Below are 19,494 nucleotides of genomic sequence, written 5' to 3'. Positions count from 1 at the left end.
GTGCCTGTTCGTGTGTGTAAGTGAGAGAGCCTTTTCACATGTGACAGCGAGAGTGCCAGTTTGGGTGTGTGAGTGAGAGTGCCTGTTCACATGTGTGAGTGAGAGTGCCTCTTTATGAGTGAGAGTGCCTGTTCATGTGTGGGAGTGAACGTGCCTGTTCACGTGTGGGAGTAAGAGTGCCTGTTCATGTGTGGGACTTAGAGTGCCTATTCATGTGTGGGAGTGAGAGTGCCTGTTCATGTGTGCGATTGAGAGTGCCTGTTCATGTGTGGGAGTGAGATTGCCTTTCTGTGTGTGGGAGTGAGAGTGCCAGTCCGTGTGTGGGAGTGAGAGTGCCTCTCCATGTGTCAGGGTGAGAGTGCCTGTTCGTGTGTGGGAGTGAGAGTGCAAGTTCATGTGTAGGAGTGAGAGAGCCTGTTCATGTGTGCCAGTGAGTGTGCCTGTTCATGCGTGTTTGTGAGAGTGCCTGTTCACGTGTGTGAGTGAGAATGCCTCTTTATGTGTGGGAGTGAGAGTGTCTCTTCATATGTGGGAGTGAGAGTGCCTGGTCGTGTGTGGCGGTAAGAGTGCATGTTTTTTTTTCAAGGTGATAGTGCCTGTTTATGTGTGAGAGTGGGAGTGCTTGTTTATGTGTGAGTGGGGAGTGCCTTTTTGGGTGTGGGAGTACGAGTGCCTGTTCGTACGTAATGGTGGTAATGCCTATTCTTGTATTTGGGAAGGAGTGGAAATTCGTGTTTGAGTTTGAGAAGGCCGGTTCATGTGTGGGAGTGAGAGTGCCTTTTCCTGTGTGGGAGTGAGAGTGCCTGTTCATGTGTGGGAGTGAGAGTGCCAGTTTGTGTGTGGGATTGAGAGTGCCTGTTCATGTGTTGGACTCAGAGTGCCTGATCACGTGTGAGGGTGTGAGGGCCTGTCCTTGTATGGAGACAGTTATAACTCTTCATGTGTTGGGTTGAGAGTGCCTGTTTCTATCTGAAGGTGAGACTGCCTGTTCACGTATGTGAGTGAGAGGGCCTGTTCATGTGTGGCAGTGAGTGTGCCGGGTCATGTGTGGGAGTGAGTTTGCCTGTTCACGTGTGGGTTTGAGAGTGCCTCTTTATGTGTGGGATTGAGAGTGCCAGTTCATGTGTGGGAGTGAGAGTGCCTGTTCGTGTGTGGGAATGAGAGTGCCTGTTCATGTGTGGGAGTAAGATTGCCTCATCATGTGTGGGACTAAGAGTGCCTGTTCAGGTGTGGGAGTGAGAGTGCCTGTCCGTGTGTGAGTGTGCCTGTCCATGTGTGGGATTGAGTGTTCCTGTTCATGTGTGGGAGTGAGAGTGCCTGTTCATGTTTGGAGCGAATGTGCCTGTTTAGTTTTGCGAGTGAGAGTGCCAGTTCACGTGTGGGCGTGCGATTGCCTGTCCTTGTGTGGGAGTGAGAGTGCCTGTTCATGTGTGGGTGTGAGAGTGCCTCATCATGTGTGCGACTAAGAGTGCCTGTTCATGTGTGGGAGTGAGAGTGCCTGTTCATTTGTGGGAGTGAGAGTTCCTGTTCGTGTGTGGGAATGAGAGAGCCTGTTCATGTGTGGGAGTATGATTGCCTCATCATGTGTGGGACTTAGAGTCCCTGTTCATGTGTGGGTGTGAGAGTGCCTCTTCATGTGTGGGAGTGAGAGTGGCTGTTCATGTGCGGGAGTGAGTGTTCCTGTTCGTGTGTGGGATTGAGAGTGACTCCCCATATGTGGGTCTGAGAGTGGCTGATCATGTGTGGGAGTGAGAATGCCTGTTTGTGTGTGGCAGTGAGCGTGCCTGTTCATGTGCCAGTTCATGTGTGGGAGTCTGTTTGCCTGTTCACGTGTGAGAGAGAGAGTGCCTCTTTATGTGTGGGAAAGAATGTGCCTGTTCATGTGTGGGAGTGAGAGTGCCTGATCATCTGTGGGACTGAGTGTGCCTGATCATCTGTGGGAATGAGTGTGCCTGATCATGTGTGTGAGTGAGATTGCTTGTCTGTGTGTGGGAGTGAGAGTTCCTGTCCGTGTGTGGGAATGAGAGTGCCTGTCCATGTTTGGGATTGAGTGTGCCTGACCATGTGTGGGATTGAGAGTGCCTGTTCATGAGTGGGAGTAAGTGTGCCTGTTCATGTATGCGAGTGAGAGTGCCTTCTCGTGTGTTGGAGTGGGAGTGCCTGTTTGTGTGTGGCAGTAAGAGTGCCTTTTCATGTGTGGGAGTGAGAGTGCCTGTTCATGTGTTGGATTGAGAGTGCCTCTTCATATGTGGGAGTGAGAGTGCCTCTTTATGTGTGAGAGTGAGAGTGCCTGTTCATGTGTGGGAGTGAGAGTGCCTGTTCATGAGTGGGAGTAAGTGTGCCTGTTCGTGTATGGGAGTGAGAGTGCCTTTTCATGTGTGGGAGTGAGAGTGCCTGTTCTTGTGTGTGTGTGAGATTGCCTGTTCATGTGTGGCAGTGAGAGTGCTTCTTCATGAGTGGTAGTGAGATTGCTTGTCTGTGTGTGGGAGTGAGAGTGCCTGTCCGTGTGTGGGAATGAGAGTGCCTGTCCATGTTTGGGATTGAGTGTGCCTGACCATGTGTGGGATTGAGAGTGCCTGGTCATGTTTAGGAGTGAATGTGCCTGTTTAGTTTTGCGATTGAGAGTGCCAGTTCAACTGTGGGAGTGCGATTGCCTGTCCATCAGTGGGAATGAGATTGCCTGTCCATGTGAGGGAGTGAGAGTGCCTTTCCATGTGTGGGAGTGAGAGTGCCTTTCCATGTGTGGGAGTGAGAGTGCCTCTCCATGTGTGGGAGTGAGAGTGCCTGTTCGTGTGTGTAAGTGAGAGAGCCTTTTCACATGTGACAGCGAGAGTGCCAGTTTGGGTGTGTGAGTGAGAGTGCCTGTTCACATGTGTGAGTGAGAGTGCCTCTTTATGAGTGAGAGTGCCTGTTCATGTGTGGGAGTGAACGTGCCTGTTCACGTGTGGGAGTAAGAGTGCCTGTTCATGTGTGGGACTGAGAGTGCCTATTCATGTGTGGGAGTGAGAGTGCCTGTTCATATGTGCGATTGAGAGTGCCTGTTCATGTGTGGGAGTGAGATTGCCTTTCTGTGTGTGGGAGTGAGAGTGCCAATCCGTGTGAGGGAGTGAGAGTGCCTTTCCATGTGTGGGAGTGAGAGTGCCTCTCCATGTGTGGGAGTGAGAGTGCCTGTTCATGTGTGTAAGTGAGAGAGCCTTTTCACGTGTGACAGCGAGAGTGCCAGTTTGGGTGTGTGAGTGAGAGTGCCTGTTCACATGTGTGAGTGAGAGTGCCTCTCTATGTGTGGGAGTGAGAGTGCCTGTTCATGTGTAGGAGTGAGAGTGCATGTTCATGTGTGGCAGTGAGTGTGCCCGTTCTTGTGTGTGAGTGAGAGTACCTGTTCACGTGTGTGAGTGAGAATGCCTCTTTATGTGTGGGAGTGAGAGTGCCTGTTCATGTGTGGGAGTGAGAGTGCCTGTTCACGTGTGGGAGTGAGAGTGCCTGTTCATGTGTGGGACTGAGAGTGCCTATTCATGTGTGGGAGTGAGAGTGCCTGTTCATGTCTGCGAGTGAGAGTGCCTCTTCATGTGTGGGAGTGAGATTGCCTTTCTGTGTGTAGGAGTGAGAGTGCCAGTCCGTGTGTGGCAGTGAGAGAGCCTGTTCATCTGTGGCAGTGAGTGTGCCTGTTCATGTGTGTGAGTGAGAGTGCCTGTTCACATGTATGATTGAGAGTGCCTCTTTATGTGTGGGAGTGAGAGTGCCTGTCCATGTGTGGGAGTGAGAGTGCCAGTTTATGTGTAGGAGTGAGAGAGCCTGTTCATGTGTGCCAGTGAGTGTGCCTGTTCATGCGTGTGAGTGAGATTGCCTGTTCACGTGTGTGAGTGAGAATGCTTCTTTATGTGTGGGAGTGAGAGTGCCTGTTCACGTGTGGGAGTGAGAGTGCCTGTTCACGTGTGGGAGTGAGAGTGCCTGTTCACGTGTGGGAGTGAGAGTGCCTGTTCATGTGTGGGACTGAGAGTGCCTATTCATGTGTGGGAGTGAGAGTGCCTGTTCATGTCTGCGAGTGAGAGTACCTCTTCATGTGTGGGAGTGAGATTGCATTTCTGTGTGTGGGAGTGAGAGTGCCAGTCCGTGTTTGGGAGTGAGAGAACCTGTTCATGTGTGGCAGTGAGTGTGCCTGTTCATGTGTGTGAGTGAGAGTGCCTGTTCACATGGATGATTGAGAGTGCCTCTTTATGTGTGGGAGTGAGAGTGCCTGTCCATGTGTGGGAGTGAGAGTGCCAGTTCATGTGTAGGAGTGAGAATGCTTCTTTATGTGTGGGATTGATAGTGTCTCTTCATTTGTGGGAGTGAGAGTGCCTGGTCGTGTGTGGGGGTGAGAGTGCATGTTTTTTTTTCAAGGTGATAGTGCCTGTTTATGTGTGAGGGTGGGAGTGCTTGTTTATGTGTGAGTGGGGAGTGCCTTTTTGGGTGTGGGAGTGCGAGTGCCTGTTCGTACGTAATGGTGGTAATGCCTATTCTTGTATTGGGGAAGGAGTGGATATTCGTGTTTGAGGTTGAGAAGGCCGGTTCATGTGTGGGAGTGGGAGTGCCTGTTCATGTGTGGGAGTAAGAGTGCCTGTTCATGTGTGGGAGTGAGAATGCCAGTTTGTGTGTGGGATTGAGAGTGCCTGTTCATGTGTTGGAGTCAGAGTGCCTGATCACGTGTGAGGGCCTGTCCTTGTATGGAGACAGTTATAACTCTTCATGTGTTGGGTTGAGAGCGCCTGTTTCTATCTGAAGGTGAGGCAGCCTGTTCATGTGTGTGAGTGATAGGGCCTGTTCATGTGTGGCAGTGAGTGTGCCGGTTCATGTGTGGGAGTGAGTTTGCCTGTTCACGTGTGGGTTTGAGAGTGCCTCTTTATGTGTGGGATTGAGAGTGCCAGTTCATGTGTGGGAGTGAGAGTTCCAGTTCATGTGTGGGAGTAAGAGTGCCTGTTCATGTATGGGAGTGAGAGTGCATGTTCATGTGTTGGAATGAGAGTGCCTCTTCATGTGTGGGAGTGAGAGTGACTGTTCATGTGTGAGAGTGAGAGTGCCTGTTCATGTGTGGGAGTGAGAGTGCCTGTTCATGTGTGGGAGTGAGAGTGCCTATTCATGTGTGGGAGTGAGAGTGCCTGTCCATGTGTGAGGGTGCCTGTCCATGTGTGGGATTGAGTGTTCCTGTTAATGTGTGGTGGTGAGAGTGCCTGTTCATGTTTGGAGCGAATGTGCCTGTTTAGTTTTGCGAGTGAGAGTGCCAGTTCACGTGTGGGAGTGCGATTGCCTGTCCATGTGTGGGAGTGAGGGTGCCTGTTCATGTGTGGGTGTGAGAGTGCCTCATCATGTGTGCGACTAAGAGTGCCTGTTCATGTGTGGGAGTGAGAGTGCCAGTTCATGTGTGGGAGTGAGGGTGCCTGTTCGTGTGTGGGAATGAGAGTGACTGTTCATGTGTGGGAGTAAGATTGCCTCATCATGTGTGGGAGTGAGAGTGCCTGTTCATGTGTGGGAGTGAGAGTGCCTGTTCATGTGTGGGAGTGAGAGTGCCTATTCATGTGTGGGAGTGAGAGTGCCTGTCCGTGTGTGAGGGTGCCTGTCCATGTGTGGGATTGAGTGTTCCTGTTAATGTGTGGTAGTGAGAGTGCCTGTTCATGTTTGGAGCGAATGTGCCTGTTTAGTTTTGCGAGTGAGAGTGCCAGTTCACGTGTGGGTGTGAGAGTGCCTCATCATGTGTGCGACTAAGAGTGCCTGTTCATGTGTGGGAGTGAGAATGCCTGTTCATGTGTGGGTGTGAGAGTGCCTGTTCATGTGTGCGACTAAGAGTGCCTGTTCATGTGTGGGAGTGAGAGTGCCTGTTCCTGTGTGGGAGTGAGAGTGCCTGTTCGTGTGTGGGAATGAGAGTGACTGTTCATGTGTGGGAGTAAGATTGCCTCATCATGTGTGGGAGTGAGAGTGCCTGTTCATGTGTGGGAGTGAGAGTGCCTGTTCAGGTGTGGGAGTGAGCGTGCATGTTCATGTGTGGGAGTGAGAGTGACTGTTCATGTGTGGGATTGAGAGTGCCTATTCATGTGTGAAAGTGAAAGTGCCTGTTCAGGTGTGGGAGTGAGAGTGCCTATTCATGTGTGGGAGTGAGAGTGCCTGTCCGTTTGTGAGTGTGCCTGTCCATGTGTGGGATTGAGTGTTATTGTTCATGTGTGTGAGTGAGAGTGCCCTTTCATGTTTGGAGCGAATGTGCCTGTTTAGTTTTGCGAGTGAGAGTGCCAGTTCACGTGTGGGAGTGCGTTTGCCTGTCCATGTGTGGGATTGAGAGTGCATGTTCATGTGTGGGTGTGAGAGTGCCTCATCATGTGTGCGACTAAGAGTGCCTGTTCATGTGTGGGAGTGAGACTGCCTGTTCATTTGTGGGAGTGAGAGTGCCTGTTCATGTGTGGGAGTGAGAGTGGCTGTTCCTGTGTGGGAGTGAGAGTGCCAGTTTTTGTGTGGGATTGAGAGTGACTGTTCATGTGTGGGAGTAAGATTGCCTCATCATGTGTGGGAGTGAGAGTGCCTGTTCATGTGTTGGAATGAGAGTGCCTGTTCAAGTGTGGGAGTGAGAGTGACTGTTCATGTGTGAGAGTGAGAGTGCCTGTTCATGTGTGGGAGTGAGAGTGCCTGTTCATGTGTGGGAGTGAGAGTGCCTATTCATGTGTGGGAGTGAGAGTGCCTGTCCGTGTGTGAGGGTGCCTGTCCATGTGTGGGATTGAGTGTTCCTGTTAATGTGTGGTAGTGAGAGTGCCTGTTCATGTTTGGAGCGAATGTGCCTGTTTAGTTTTGCGAGTGAGAGTGCCAGTTCACGTGTGGGAGTGCGATTGCCTGTCCATGTGTGGGAGTGAGGGTGCCTGTTCATGTGTGGGTGTGAGAGTGCCTCATCATGTGTGCGACTAAGAGTGCATGTTCATGTGTGGGAGTGAGAGTGCCTGTTCATGTGTGGGAGTGAGGGTGCCTGTTCGTGTGTGGGAATGAGAGTGACTGTTCATGTGTGGGAGTAAGATTGCCTCATCATGTGTGGGAGTGAGAGTGCCTGTTCATGTGTGGGAGTGAGAGTGCCTGTTCAGGTGTGGGAGTGAGCGTGCATGTTCATGTGTGGGAGTGAGAGTGCCTGTTCATGTGTGGGAGTGAGAGTGCCTATTCATGTGTGAGAGTGAAAGTGCCTGTTCAGGTGTGGGAGTGAGAGTGCCTATTCATGTGTGGGAGTGAGAGTGCCTGTCCGTGTGAGGGAGTGAGAGTGCCTGTTCATGTGTGGGAGTGAGAGTGCCTATTCATGTGTGGGAGTGAGAGTGCCTGTCCGTGTGTGAGGGTGCCTGTCCATGTGTGGGATTGAGTGTTCCTGTTAATGTGTGGTTCTGAGAGTTCCTGTTCATGTTTGGAGCGAATGTGCCTGTTTAGTTTTGCGAGTGAGAGTGCCAGTTCACGTGTGGGAGTCCGATTGCCTGTCCATGTGTGGGAGTGAGAATGCCTGTTCATGTGTGGGTGTGAGAGTGCCTCATCGTGTGTGCGACTAAGAGTGCCTGTTCATGTGTGGGAGTGAGAGTGCCTGTTCATGTGTGGGAGTGAGAGTGCCTGTTCGTGTGTGGGAATGAGAGTGACTGTTCATGTGTGGGAGTAAGATTGCCTCATCATGTGTGGGAGTGAGAGTGCCTGTTCATGTGTGGAGTGAGAGTGCCTATTCATGTGTGAAAGTGAATGTGCCTGTTCAGGTGTGGGAGTGAGAGTGCCTATTCATGTGTGGGAGTGAGAGTGCCTGTCCGTTTGTGAGTGTGCCTGTCCATGTGTGGGATTGAGTGTTCCTGTTCATGTGTGGGTGTGAGAGTGCCTCATCATGTGTGCGACTAAAAGTGCCTGTTCATGTGTGGGAGTGAGACTGCCTGTTCATTTGTGGGAGTGAGAGTGCCTGTTCATGTGTGGGAGTGAGAGTGGCTGTTCATTTGTGGGAGTGAGAGTGCCTGTTCATGTGTGGGAGTGAGAGTGGCTGTTCATGTGTGGGGGTAAGAGTGCCTGTTCATGTATGGGAGTGAGAGTGCATGTTCATGTGTTGGAATGAGAGTGCCTGTTCATGTGTGGGAGTGAGAGTGACTGATCATGTGTGAGAGTGAGAGTGACTGTTCATGTGTGAGAGTGAGAGTGCCTGTTCATGTGTGGGAGTGAGAGTGCCTGTTCATGTGTGGGAGTGAGAGTGCCTGTTCATGTGTGGGAGTGAGAGTGCCTATTCTTGTGTGGGAGTGAGAGTGCCTGTCCATGTGTGAGGGTGCCTGTCCATGTGTGGGATTGAGTGTTCCTGTTAATGTGTGGTGTTGAGAGTGCCTGTTCATGTTTGGAGCGAATGTGCCTGTTTAGTTTTGCGAGTGAGAGTGCCAGTTCACGTGTGGGAGTGCGATTGCCTGTCCATGTGTGGGAGTGAGCGTGCCTGTTCATGTGTGGGTGTGAGAGTGCCTCATCATGTGTGCGACTAAGAGTGCCTGTTCATGTGTGGGAGTGAGAGTGCCTGTTCATGTGTGGGAGTGAGGGTGCCTGTTCGTGTGTGGGAATGAGAGTGACTGTTCATGTGTGGGAGTAAGATTGCCTCATCATGTGTGGGAGTGAGAGTGCCTGTTCATGTGTGGGAGTGAGAGTGCCTGTTCAGGTGTGGGAGTGAGCGTGCATGTTCATGTGTGGGAGTGAGAGTGCCTGTTCATGTGTGGGAGTGAGAGTGCCTATTCATGTGTGGGAGTGAGAGTGCCTGTCCGTGTGTGAGGGTGCCTGTCCATGTGTGGGATTGAGTGTTCCTGTTAATGTGTGGTAGTGAGAGTGCCTGTTCATGTTTGGAGCGAATGTGCCTGTTTAGTTTTGCGAGTGAGAGTGCCAGTTCACGTGTGGGTGTGAGAGTGCCTCATCATGTGTGCGACTAAGAGTGCCTGTTCATGTGTGGGAGTGAGAATGCCTGTTCATGTGTGGGTGTGAGAGTGCCTCATCATGTGTGCGACTAAGAGTGCCTGTTCATGTGTGGGAGTGAGAGTGCCTGTTCATGTGTGGGAGTGAGAGTGCCTGTTCGTGTGTGGGAATGAGAGTGACTGTTCATGTGTGGGAGTAAGATTGCCTCATCATGTGTGGGAGTGAGAGTGCCTGTTCATGTGTGGGAGTGAGAGTGCCTGTTCATGTGTGGGAGTGAGAGTGCCTGTTCATGTGTGGGATTGAGAGTGCCTATTCATGTGTGAAAGTGAAAGTGCCTGTTCAGGTGTGGGAGTGAGAGTGCCTATTCATGTGTGGGATTGAGAGTGCCTGTCCGTTTGTGAGTGTGCCTGTCCATGTGTGGGATTGAGTGTTACTGTTCATGTGTGTGAGTGAGAGTGCCCTTTCATGTTTGGAGCGAATGTGCCTGTTTAGTTTTGCGAGTGAGAGTGCCAGTTCACGTGTGGGAGTGCGTTTGCCTGTCCATGTGTGGGATTGAGAGTGCATGTTCATGTGTGGGTGTGAGAGTGCCTCATCATGTGTGCAACTAAGAGTGCCTGTTCATGTGCGGGAGTGAGACTGCCTGTTCATTTGTGGGAGTGAGAGTGACTGTTCATGTGTGGGAGTGAGAGTGGCTGTTCCTGTGTGGGAGTGAGAGTGCCAGTTTTTGTGTGGGATTGAGAGTGACTGTTCATGTGTGGGAGTAAGATTGCCTCATCATGTGTGGGAGTGAGAGTGCCTGTTCATGTGTTGGAATGAGAGTGCCTGTTCAAGTGTGGGAGTGAGAGTGACTGTTCATGTGTGAGAGTGAGAGTGCCTGTTCATGTGTGGGAGTGAGAGTGCCTGTTCATGTGTGGGAGTGAGAGTGCCTATTCATGTGTGGGAGTGAGAGTGCCTGTCCGTGTGTGAGGGTGCCTGTCCATGTGTGGGATTGAGTGTTCCTGTTAATGTGTGGTAGTGAGAGTGCCTGTTCATGTTTGGAGCGAATGTGCCTGTTTAGTTTTGCGAGTGAGAGTGCCAGTTCACGTGTGGGAGTGCGATTGCCTGTCCATGTGTGGGAGTGAGGGTGCCTGTTCATGTGTGGGAGTGAGGGTGCCTGTTCGTGTGTGGGAATGAGAGTGACTGTTCATGTGTGAGAGTAAGATTGCCTCATCATGTGTGGGAGTGAGAGTGCCTGTTCATGTGTGGGAGTGAGAGTGCCTGTTCAGGTGTGGGAGTGAGCGTGCATGTTCATGTGTGGGAGTGAGAGTGCCTGTTCATGTGTGGGAGTGAGAGTGCCTATTCATGTGTGAGAGTGAAAGTGCCTGTTCAGGTGTGGGAGTGAGAGTGCCTATTCATGTGTGGGAGTGAGAGTGCCTGTCCGTGTGAGGGAGTGAGAGTGCCTGTTCATGTGTGGGAGTGAGAGTGCCTATTCATGTGTGGGAGTGAGAGTGCCTGTCCGTGTGTGAGGGTGCCTGTCCATGTGTGGGATTGAGTGTTCCTGTTAATGTGTGGTTCTGAGAGTGCCTGTTCATGTTTGGAGCGAATGTGCCTGTTTAGTTTTGCGAGTGAGAGTGCCAGTTCACGTGTGGGAGTCCGATTGCCTGTCCATGTGTGGGAGTGAGAATGCCTGTTCATGTGTGGGTGTGAGAGTGCCTCATCATGTGTGCGACTAAGAGTGCCTGTTCATGTGTGGGAGTGAGAGTGCCTGTTCATGTGTGGGAGTGAGAATGCCTGTTCGTGTGTGGGAATGAGAGTGACTGTTCATGTGTGGGAGTAAGATTGCCTCATCATGTGTGGGAGTGAGAGTGCCTGTTCATGTGTGGGAGTGAGAGTGCCTGTTCAGGTGTGGGAGTGAGCGTGCATGTTCATGTGTGGGAGTGAGAGTGCCTGTTCATGTGTGGGAGTGAGAGTGCCTATTCATGTGTGAAAGTGAATGTGCCTGTTCAGGTGTGGGAGTGAGAGTGCCTATTCATGTGTGGGAGTGAGAGTGCCTGTCCGTTTGTGAGTGTGCCTGTCCATGTGTGGGATTGAGTGTTCCTGTTCATGTGTGTGAGTGAGAGTGCCCTTTCATATTTGGAGCGAATGTGCCTGTTTAGTTTTGCGAGTGAGAGTGCCAGTTCACGTGTGGGAGTGCGTTTGCCTGTCCATGTGTGGGATTGAGAGTGCCTGTTCATGTGTGGGTGTGAGAGTGCCTCATCATGTGTGCGACTAAGAGTGCCTGTTCATGTGTGGGAGTGAGACTGCCTGTTCATTTGTGGGAGTGAGAGTGCCTGTTCATGTGTGGGAGTGAGAGTGGCTGTTCCTGTGTGGGAGTGAGGGTGCCAGTTTGTGTGTGGGATTGAGAGTGACTGTTCATGTGTGGGAGTGAGAGTGCCTATTCATGTGTGAAAGTGAAAGTGCCTGTTCAGGTGTGGGAGTGAGAGTGCCTATTCATGTGTGGGAGTGAGAGTGCCTGTCCTTTTGTGAGTGTGCCTGTCCATGTGTGGGATTGAGTGTTCCTGTTCATGTGTGGGAGTGAGAGTGCCCTTTCATGTTTGGAGCGAATGTGCCTGTTTAGCTTTGTGAGTGAGAGTGCCAGTTCACGTGTGGGAGTGCGTTTGCCTGTCCATGTGTGGGATTGAGAGTGCCTGTTCATGTGTGGCTGTGAGAGTGCCTCATCATGTGTGCGAATAAGAGTGCCTGTTCATGTGTGGGAGTGAGAGTGCCTGTTCGTGTGTGGGAATGAGAGTGCCTGTTCATGTGTGGGAGTAAGATTGCCTGTTCATTTGTGGGAGTGAGAGTGCCTGTTCGTGTGTGGGAATGAGAGTGCCTGTTCATGTGTGGGAGTGAGAGTGCCTGTTCATGTGTGGGAGTGAGAGTGCCTGTTCATGTGTGGGAGTGAGAGTGGCTGTTCCTGTGTGGGAGTGAGAGTGCCGGTTTGTGTGTGGGATTGAGAGTGACTGTTCATGTGTGGGAGTAAGATTGCTTCATCATGTGTGCGACTAAGAGTGCCTGTTCATGTGTGGGAGTGAGACTGCCTGTTCATTTGTGGAAGTGAGAGTGCCTGTTCGTGTGTGGGAATGAGAGTGCCTGTTCATGTGTGGGAGTAAGATTGCCTCATCATGTGTGGGACTTGGAGTGCCTGTTCATATGTGGGAGTGAGAGTGCCTGTTCATGTGTGGGAGTGAGAGTGGGTGTTCCTGTGTGGGAGTGAGAGTGCCAGTTTGTGTGTGGGATTGAGAGTGCCTGTTTGTTTGTCAAGGTGATAGTGCCTGTTTATGTGTGAGGGAGGTGTGCCTGTTTGGGTGTGGGTGTGCGATTGCCTGTTAGTACGTTTGGTTGGTAATGCCTATTCGTGTATGCGGGATGGAGTCCATATTTGTGTGTGAGTTTGAGAGTGCATGTACAGGTGTGGGAGTGAGAGTGCCTGTTCATGTGTGGGAGTGAGATTGCCTCATCATGTGTGGGACGGGGAGTGCCTGTCCATGTGTGGGAGTGAGAGCACCAGTTCATCTGTGGGAGTGAGAGTGACCGATCATGTGTGAGGGTGTGAGTGCCTGTCCTTGTATGGAAACAGTTATAACTCTTCGTGTGTTGGATTGAGAGTGCCCGTTTCCATGTGAGGGTGAGATTGCCTGTTCATGTGTGTGAGTGAGAGGGCCTGTTCATGTGTGGGTGTGAGAGTGCCTGTTCATTTGTGGGAGTGAGAGTGCCTGTTCGTGTGTGGGAATGAGAGTGCCTGTTCATGTGTGGGAGTAAGATTGCCTCATCATGTGTGGGACTTAGAGTGCCTGTTCATGTGTGGGAGTGAGAGTGCCTGTTCATCTGTGGGAGTGAGAGTGGCTGTTCCTGTGTGGGAGTGAGAGTGCCAGTTTGTGTGTGGGATTGAGAGTGCCTATTCATGTGTTGGAGTCAGAGTGCCTGATCACGTGTGAGCGTGTGAGGGCCTGTCCTTGTATGGAGACATTTATGACTCTTCATGTGTTGGGTTGAGAGTGCCTGTTTCTATCTGAAGGTGAGACTGCCTGTTCATGTGTGTGAGTGAGAGGGCCTGTTCATGTGTGGCAGTGAGTGTGCCAGTTCATGTGTGGGAGTGAGAGTTCCTGTTCATGTGTGAGAGTGAGAGTTCCTGTTCATGTGTGGGAGTAAGAGTGCCTGTTCATGTATGGGAGTGAGAGTGCATGTTCATGTGTGGGAGTAAGAGTGCCTGTTCATGGTTGGGAGTGAGAGTGCCTGTTCATGTGTGGGAATGAGAGTGCATGTTCATGTGTGGGAATGAGAGTGCATGTTCATGTGTGGGAGTGAGAATGCCTGTTCATGTGTGGGAGTGAGAGTGCCTGTTCATGTGTGAGAGTGAGAGTGCCTGTTAATGTTTGGGATTGAGAGTGCCTGTTCAGGTGTGGGAGTGAGCATGCATGTTCATGTGTGGGAGTGAGAGTGCCTGTTCATGTGTGGGAGTGAGAGTGCCTATTCATGTGTGAGAGTGAGCGTGCCTGTTCAGGTGTGGGAGTGAGAGTGCCTATTCATGTGTGGGAGTGATAGTGCCTGTCCGTGTGTGAGAGTGCCTGTTCATGTGTGGGAGTGAGAGTGGCTGTTCATGTGTGGGAGTGAGTGTGCCTGTTCGTGTGTGGGATTGAGAGTGACTCCCCATATGTGGGTCTGAGAGTGGCTGATCATGTGTGGGAGTGAAAGTGCCAGTTTGTGTGTGGCAGTGAGAGTGCCTGTTCATTTTCCAGTTCATGTGTGGGAGTCTGTTTGCCTGTTCACGTTTGAGAGTGAGAGTGCCTCTTTATGTGTGGGAAAGAGTGTGCCTGTTCATGTGTGGGACTGAGAGTGCCTGATCATCTGTTGGACTGAGTGTGCCTGATCATCTGTGGGACTGAGTGTGCCTGATCATGTGTGGGAGTTAGAGTGCCTGATCATGTGCTCGAGTATGAGTGCCTGATCATGTGTGGGAATGAGAGTGCCTGTTCATGTGTGGGATTGAGAGTGACTCCCCATATGTGGGTCTGAGAGTGGCTGATCATGTGTGGGAGTGAGAGTGCCAGTTTGTGTTTGGCAGTCAGAGTGTCTGTTCATGTGCCAGTTCATTTGTGGGAGTAAGAGTGCCTGTTCATTTGTGGGAGTGAGATTGCCTTTTCATCTGTGGGATTGAGAGTGCCTGATCATGTGTTCGTGTGAGAATGCCTGATCATGAGTGGGACTGAGAGTGCCTGATCATGTTTGGGAGTGAGAGTGCCATGCCTGATCATCTGTGGGACTGAGTGTGACTGATCATGTGTGGGAGTTAGAGTGCCAGTTCATGTGTGGGAGTGAGAGTGCCTGTTCATATGTGGGATTGAGAGTGCCTCCTCATGTGTGGGAGTGAGTGTGGCTGGTCATGTGTGGGGTTGAGAGTGCCTGTTTGTTTGTCAAGGTGATAGTGCCTGTTTATGTGTGAGGGAGGTGTGCCTGTTTGGGTGTGGGTGTGCGAGTGCCTGTTCGTACGTTAGGTTGGTAATGCCTATTCGTGTATGCGGGATGGAGTCCATATTTGTGTGTGAGGTTGAGAGTGCATGTACAGTTGTGGGAGTGAGAGTGCCTGTTCATGTGTGGGAGTGTGATTGCCTCATCATGTGGGACGGGGAGTGCCTGTCCATGTGTGGGAGTGAGAGCGCCAGTTCATCTGTGGGAGTGAGAGTGACCGATCATGTGTGAGGGTGTGAGTGCCTGTCCTTGTATGGAGACAGTTATAACTCTTCGTGTGTTGGATTGAGAGTGCCCGTTTCCATGTGAGGGTGAGATTGCCTGTTCATGAGTGTGAGTGAGAGCGCCTTTTCATGTGTGGCATTGAGTGTGCCGGTTCATGTGTGGGAGTGATTTTTCCTATTCACGTGTGGGAGTGAGAGTGTCTCTTTATGTGTGGGAGTGAGAGTGCCTGTTCATGTTTGGGAGTGAGATTGCCTCATCATGTGTGAGACTGCGAGTGCCTGTTAATGTGTGGGAGTGAGAGTGCCTGTTCATGTGTGGGAGTGAGAGTGCCTGTTCATGTGTGGGAGTGAGAGTGCCTGTTCATGTGTGGGAGTGAGAGTGCCTGATCATGTTTGGGAGTGAGATTGCCTGTCAATGTGTGGGAGTGAGAGTCCCTGTCCATATGTGGGAGTGAGAGTCCCTGTCCATGTGTGGGAGTGAGAGTGCCTCATCATGTGTGGGAGTGAGAGTGCCTCATCATGTGTCGGACTGAGAGTGCCTGTTCATGTGTGGGAGTGAGTGTCCCTGATCATGTGTGGTAGTGAGATTGGCTTTCTATGTGTGGGAGTGAGAGTGCCTTTCCGTGTGTGGCTTTGAGAGAGCCTTTCATGTGTGGCAGTGTGTGTGCCAGTTCATGTGTGTGATTGAGACTGCATTTTCACATGTGGGAGTCCGAGTGCCTCTTTATGTGTGAGAGTGAGAATGCCTGTTCATGTGTGGGAGTGAATATGCCTGCTCATGTGTGGGAGTGAGAGTGCCTGTTCATGAGTGGGAGTAAGTGTGCCTGTTCATGTATGGGAGTGAGAGTGCCTGTTCGTGTGTTGGAGTGGGAGTGCCTGTTTGTGTGTGGCAGTAAGAGTGCCTTTTCATGTGTGGGAGTGGGAGTGCCTCTTCATGAGTGGTAGTGAGATTGCTTGTCTGTGTGTGGGAGTGAGAGTGCCTGTCCATGTGTGGGATTGAGTGTGCCTGACCATGTGTGGGATTGAGAGTGCCTGGTCATGTTTGGGAGTGAATGTGCCTGTTTAGTTTTGCGATTGAGAGTGCCAGTTCACGTGTGGGAGTGCGATTGCCTTTCCATGAGTGGGAATGAGATTGCCTGTCCATGTGAGGGAGTGAGAGTGCCTTTCCATGTGTGGGAGTGAGAGTGCCTCTCCATGTGTGGGAGTGAGAGTGCCTGTTCGTGTGTGGGAGTAAGAGTGCAAGTTCACATGTGTGAGTGAGAGTGCCTCTTTATGTGTGGGAGTGAGAGTGGCTGTTCATGTGTAGGAGTGAGAGTGCCTGTCCATGTGTGAAAGTGATTGTGCCCGTTCTTGTGTGTGAGTGAGAGTGCCTGTTCACGTGTGTGAGAGAGAATGCCTCTTTATGTGTGGCAGTGAGACTGCCTGTCCAGTTGCGGGAGTAAGAGTGCCTGTCCACGTGAGGGAGTGAGAGTGCCTGTCCACGTGAGGGAGTGAGAGTGCCTGTCCATGTGTGGGACTGAGAGTGCCTATTCATGTGTGGGAGTGAGAGTGCCTGTTCATGTGTGTGACTGAGAGTGCCTGTTCATGTGTGGGAGTGGAGAGTGCCAGTTTGTGTGTGGGATTGAGAGTGCCTGTTTATGTGTTGGAGTCAGAGTGCCTGTTCATGTTTGGAGCGAATGTGCCTGTTTAGTTTTGCGAGTGAGAGTGCCTCTTCATGAGTGGCAGTGAGATTGCCTGTCCGTGTTGTGAGGGGGGCCTGACATGAACACAGGCACACATGTGGGATTGAGAGTGCCTGTTCATGTGTGGGAGTGAGAGTGCCTGTTCATGTGTGGGAGTGACAGTGCCAGTTTGTGTGTGGGATTGATAGTGCCTGTTCATGTGTTGGAGTCAGAGTGCCTGATCACCTGTGAGTTTGAGGTTGAGGTTGAGAAGGCCGGTTCATGTGTGGGAGTGATAGTGCCTGTTCATGTGTGGGAGTGAGAGTGCCAGTTTTGTGTGTGGGATTGAGTGTGCCTCTTCATGTGTTGGAGTCAGAGTGCCTGATCATGTGTGAGGGTGTGAGGGCCTGTCCTTGTATGGAGACAGTTATAACTCTTTATGGGTTGGGTTGAGAGTGCCTGTTTCTATCTGAAGGTGAGGCTGCTTGTTCATGTGTGTGAGTGAGAGGGCCTGTTTATGTGTGGCAGTGAGTGTGCTGGTTCATGTGTGGGAGTGAGTTTGCCTGTTCACGTTTGGGAGTGAGATACCCTGTCCATATGTGGGAGTGAGAGTCCCTGTCCATGTGTGGGAGTGAGTGTGCCTGTTCATGTGTGGGAGTGAGAGAGCCTGTTCATGTGTGGGAGTGAGTGAGCCTGTTCATGTTGAGTGAGAGTGCCTGTTGACATGTGGGAGTGAGAGTGCCTGACCGTGTGTGGGAGTGAGATTGCCTGTCCGTATGTGGTAGTGAGAGTGCCTGTTCATGTTTGGAGCGAATGTGCCTGTTTAGTTTTGCGAGTGAGAGTGCCTCTTCATGAGTGGTAGTGAGATTGGCCTGTCCGTGTGTGAGAGTGCCTGACATGAACACAGGCACACATGTGGGATTGAGAGTGCCTGTTCATGTGTTGGAGTCAGTGTGCCTGATCACTCCCACACATGCACAGGCACTCTCACACCCACACATGAACAGGCACTCTCACTCCCACACATGGACAGGCAATCGCAATCCCCACACATGAACTGGCACTCTCACTCGCAAAACTAAGCAGGCACATTCGCTCCAAACATGAACAGGCACTCTCACTCCCACATATGAATAGGCACTCTCACTCCCACACATGAACAGGCACTCTCACTCCCACACATGAACCTGTACGCTCACACCCACAACCTGAACAGGCACTCTCACTCCCACACATGAACAGGCACTCTAAGTCCCACACATGATGAGGCAATCTTACTCCCACACATGAACAGGCACTCTCAATCCCATACATGAACAGGCACTCTTACTCCCACACATGAACAGGCACTCTCACTCCCACACATGAACAGGCACTCTCACTCCCACACATGGACATGCACTCTCATTCCCACACATAAAGAGGCACTCTCACTCCCACATGTGAACAGGCACTCTCAATCCCACACATGGACAGGCACTCTCACTCCCACACACGGACAGGCAATCTCACTCCCACACACGGTCAGGCACTCTTACTCCCACATGATGAGGCTCTCTCACTCACACATGAACAGGCTCACTTAATGCCACACATGAACAGGCCCTCTCAATCCCACATATGGACAGGTACTCTCACTCCCACACACGGACAGGCACACGCATTCCCAGAAACAGGCAGGCAATCTCACTACCACACATGAACAGGCACTCTCACTCCCACACATGAACATGCACTCTCATTCCCACACATGATACAGGAACTCTCAGTCCCACAAATGATGATTGCACTCTCACTCCTACACATGAACAGGCACTCTCACTCCCTCACATGAACTGGAACTCTCAGTCCCCCAAATGATGATGCACTCACACTCCTACACATGAACAGGTACTCTCACTCCACACATGAACTGGCACTCTCAGTCCAAAACATGAACACATGCCTGTTCATGAACGGGAGTGAGAGTGCCTGTTCGTGTGTTGGAGTGGGAGTGCCTGTTTGTGTGTGGCAGGTAAGAGTGCCTTTTCATGTGTGGGAGTGAGAGTGCCTTTCCGTGTGCGGCTTTGAGCCTTTCATGTGTGGCAGTGAGTGTGCTTCTTTATGCGTGTGAGTGAGAGTGCATTTTCACATTTGGGAGTCCCGAGTGCCTCTTATGTGTGGAGTGAGAGAGCCTGTTCATGTGTGGCAGTGAGATTGCCTGTCCTTGTGTGGGAGTGTGAGTGCCAGTTCATGTGTGGGAGTGAGTTAGCCTGTTCATGTGTGGGAATGAGAGTGCCTCATCATGTGTCGGACTGAGAGTGCCTGTTCGTGTGTGGGCGTGAGAGTGCCTTTTCATTTGTGGGAGTGAGAGTGCCTGTCAATGTGTGGGAGTGAGATAGCCTGTCCATATGTGGAAGTGAGAGTCCCCTGTCCATGTGTGGGAGTGAGAGTGCCTTTTTCATGTGTGGGAGTGAGAGTGCCTGATCATGTGTGGCAGCAAGAGTGCCTGTTTGGGTGTGTGAGTGAGAGTTGCCTTTTCACATCTGTGAGTGAGAAGTGCCCTCTTTTTGTGTGGGAGTGAGGTGCCTGTTTATGTGTGGGAGTGAGTATGCCTGTATCATGTGTGTGAGTGAGAGTGCCTGTTCATGTGTAGGAGTGAGAGTGCATCATCATTTGTGGGATTGAGAGTGGCCTGTACATGTGTGTGAGTGAGAGTGCCTCATCATGTGTCGGACTGAGAGTGCCTGTTCATGTGTGGGAGTGAGAGTGTCTGTTCCTGTGTGGGAGTGAGAGTGCCTGTTCATGTGTGGCATTGAGAGAGCCTTTCATGTTGCGCAGTGAGTGGTGCCTGTTCATGTGTGTGAGAGTGCATTTTCACATGTGGAAGTCAGAGTGACTCTTTATGTGTGAGAGTGAGAGTGCCTGCTCATGTGTGGGAGTGTGCATGCCTGCTCATGTGTGGGAGTGAGAGGTGCCTGTTCATGAGTGGGAGGTAAGTGTGTCGGTTCATGTAGGGAGTGAGAGTGCCTGTTCGGGTTGTGGCAGTAGTAAGAGCGCCCTTTTCATGTGTGGGATTGTGAGAGTGCTGTTCTATGTGTTGGATTGTAGAGTGCCTCTTCATATGTGGATGTGAGAGTGCTTCTTTATGTGTGAGAGTGAGAGTGCTGTTCATGTGTGGGAGTGATATGCCTGCTCATGTGTGGAGGAGAGTGCCTGTTCATGTGTGGGAGTGAGTATGC

This window comes from Carcharodon carcharias, chromosome 9 (assembly GCF_017639515.1).
Source record: "Carcharodon carcharias isolate sCarCar2 chromosome 9, sCarCar2.pri, whole genome shotgun sequence".
In the NCBI taxonomy this organism is placed as follows: Eukaryota; Metazoa; Chordata; class Chondrichthyes; order Lamniformes; family Lamnidae; genus Carcharodon; species Carcharodon carcharias.
Note: the sequence above shows the minus strand (reverse complement) of the source record.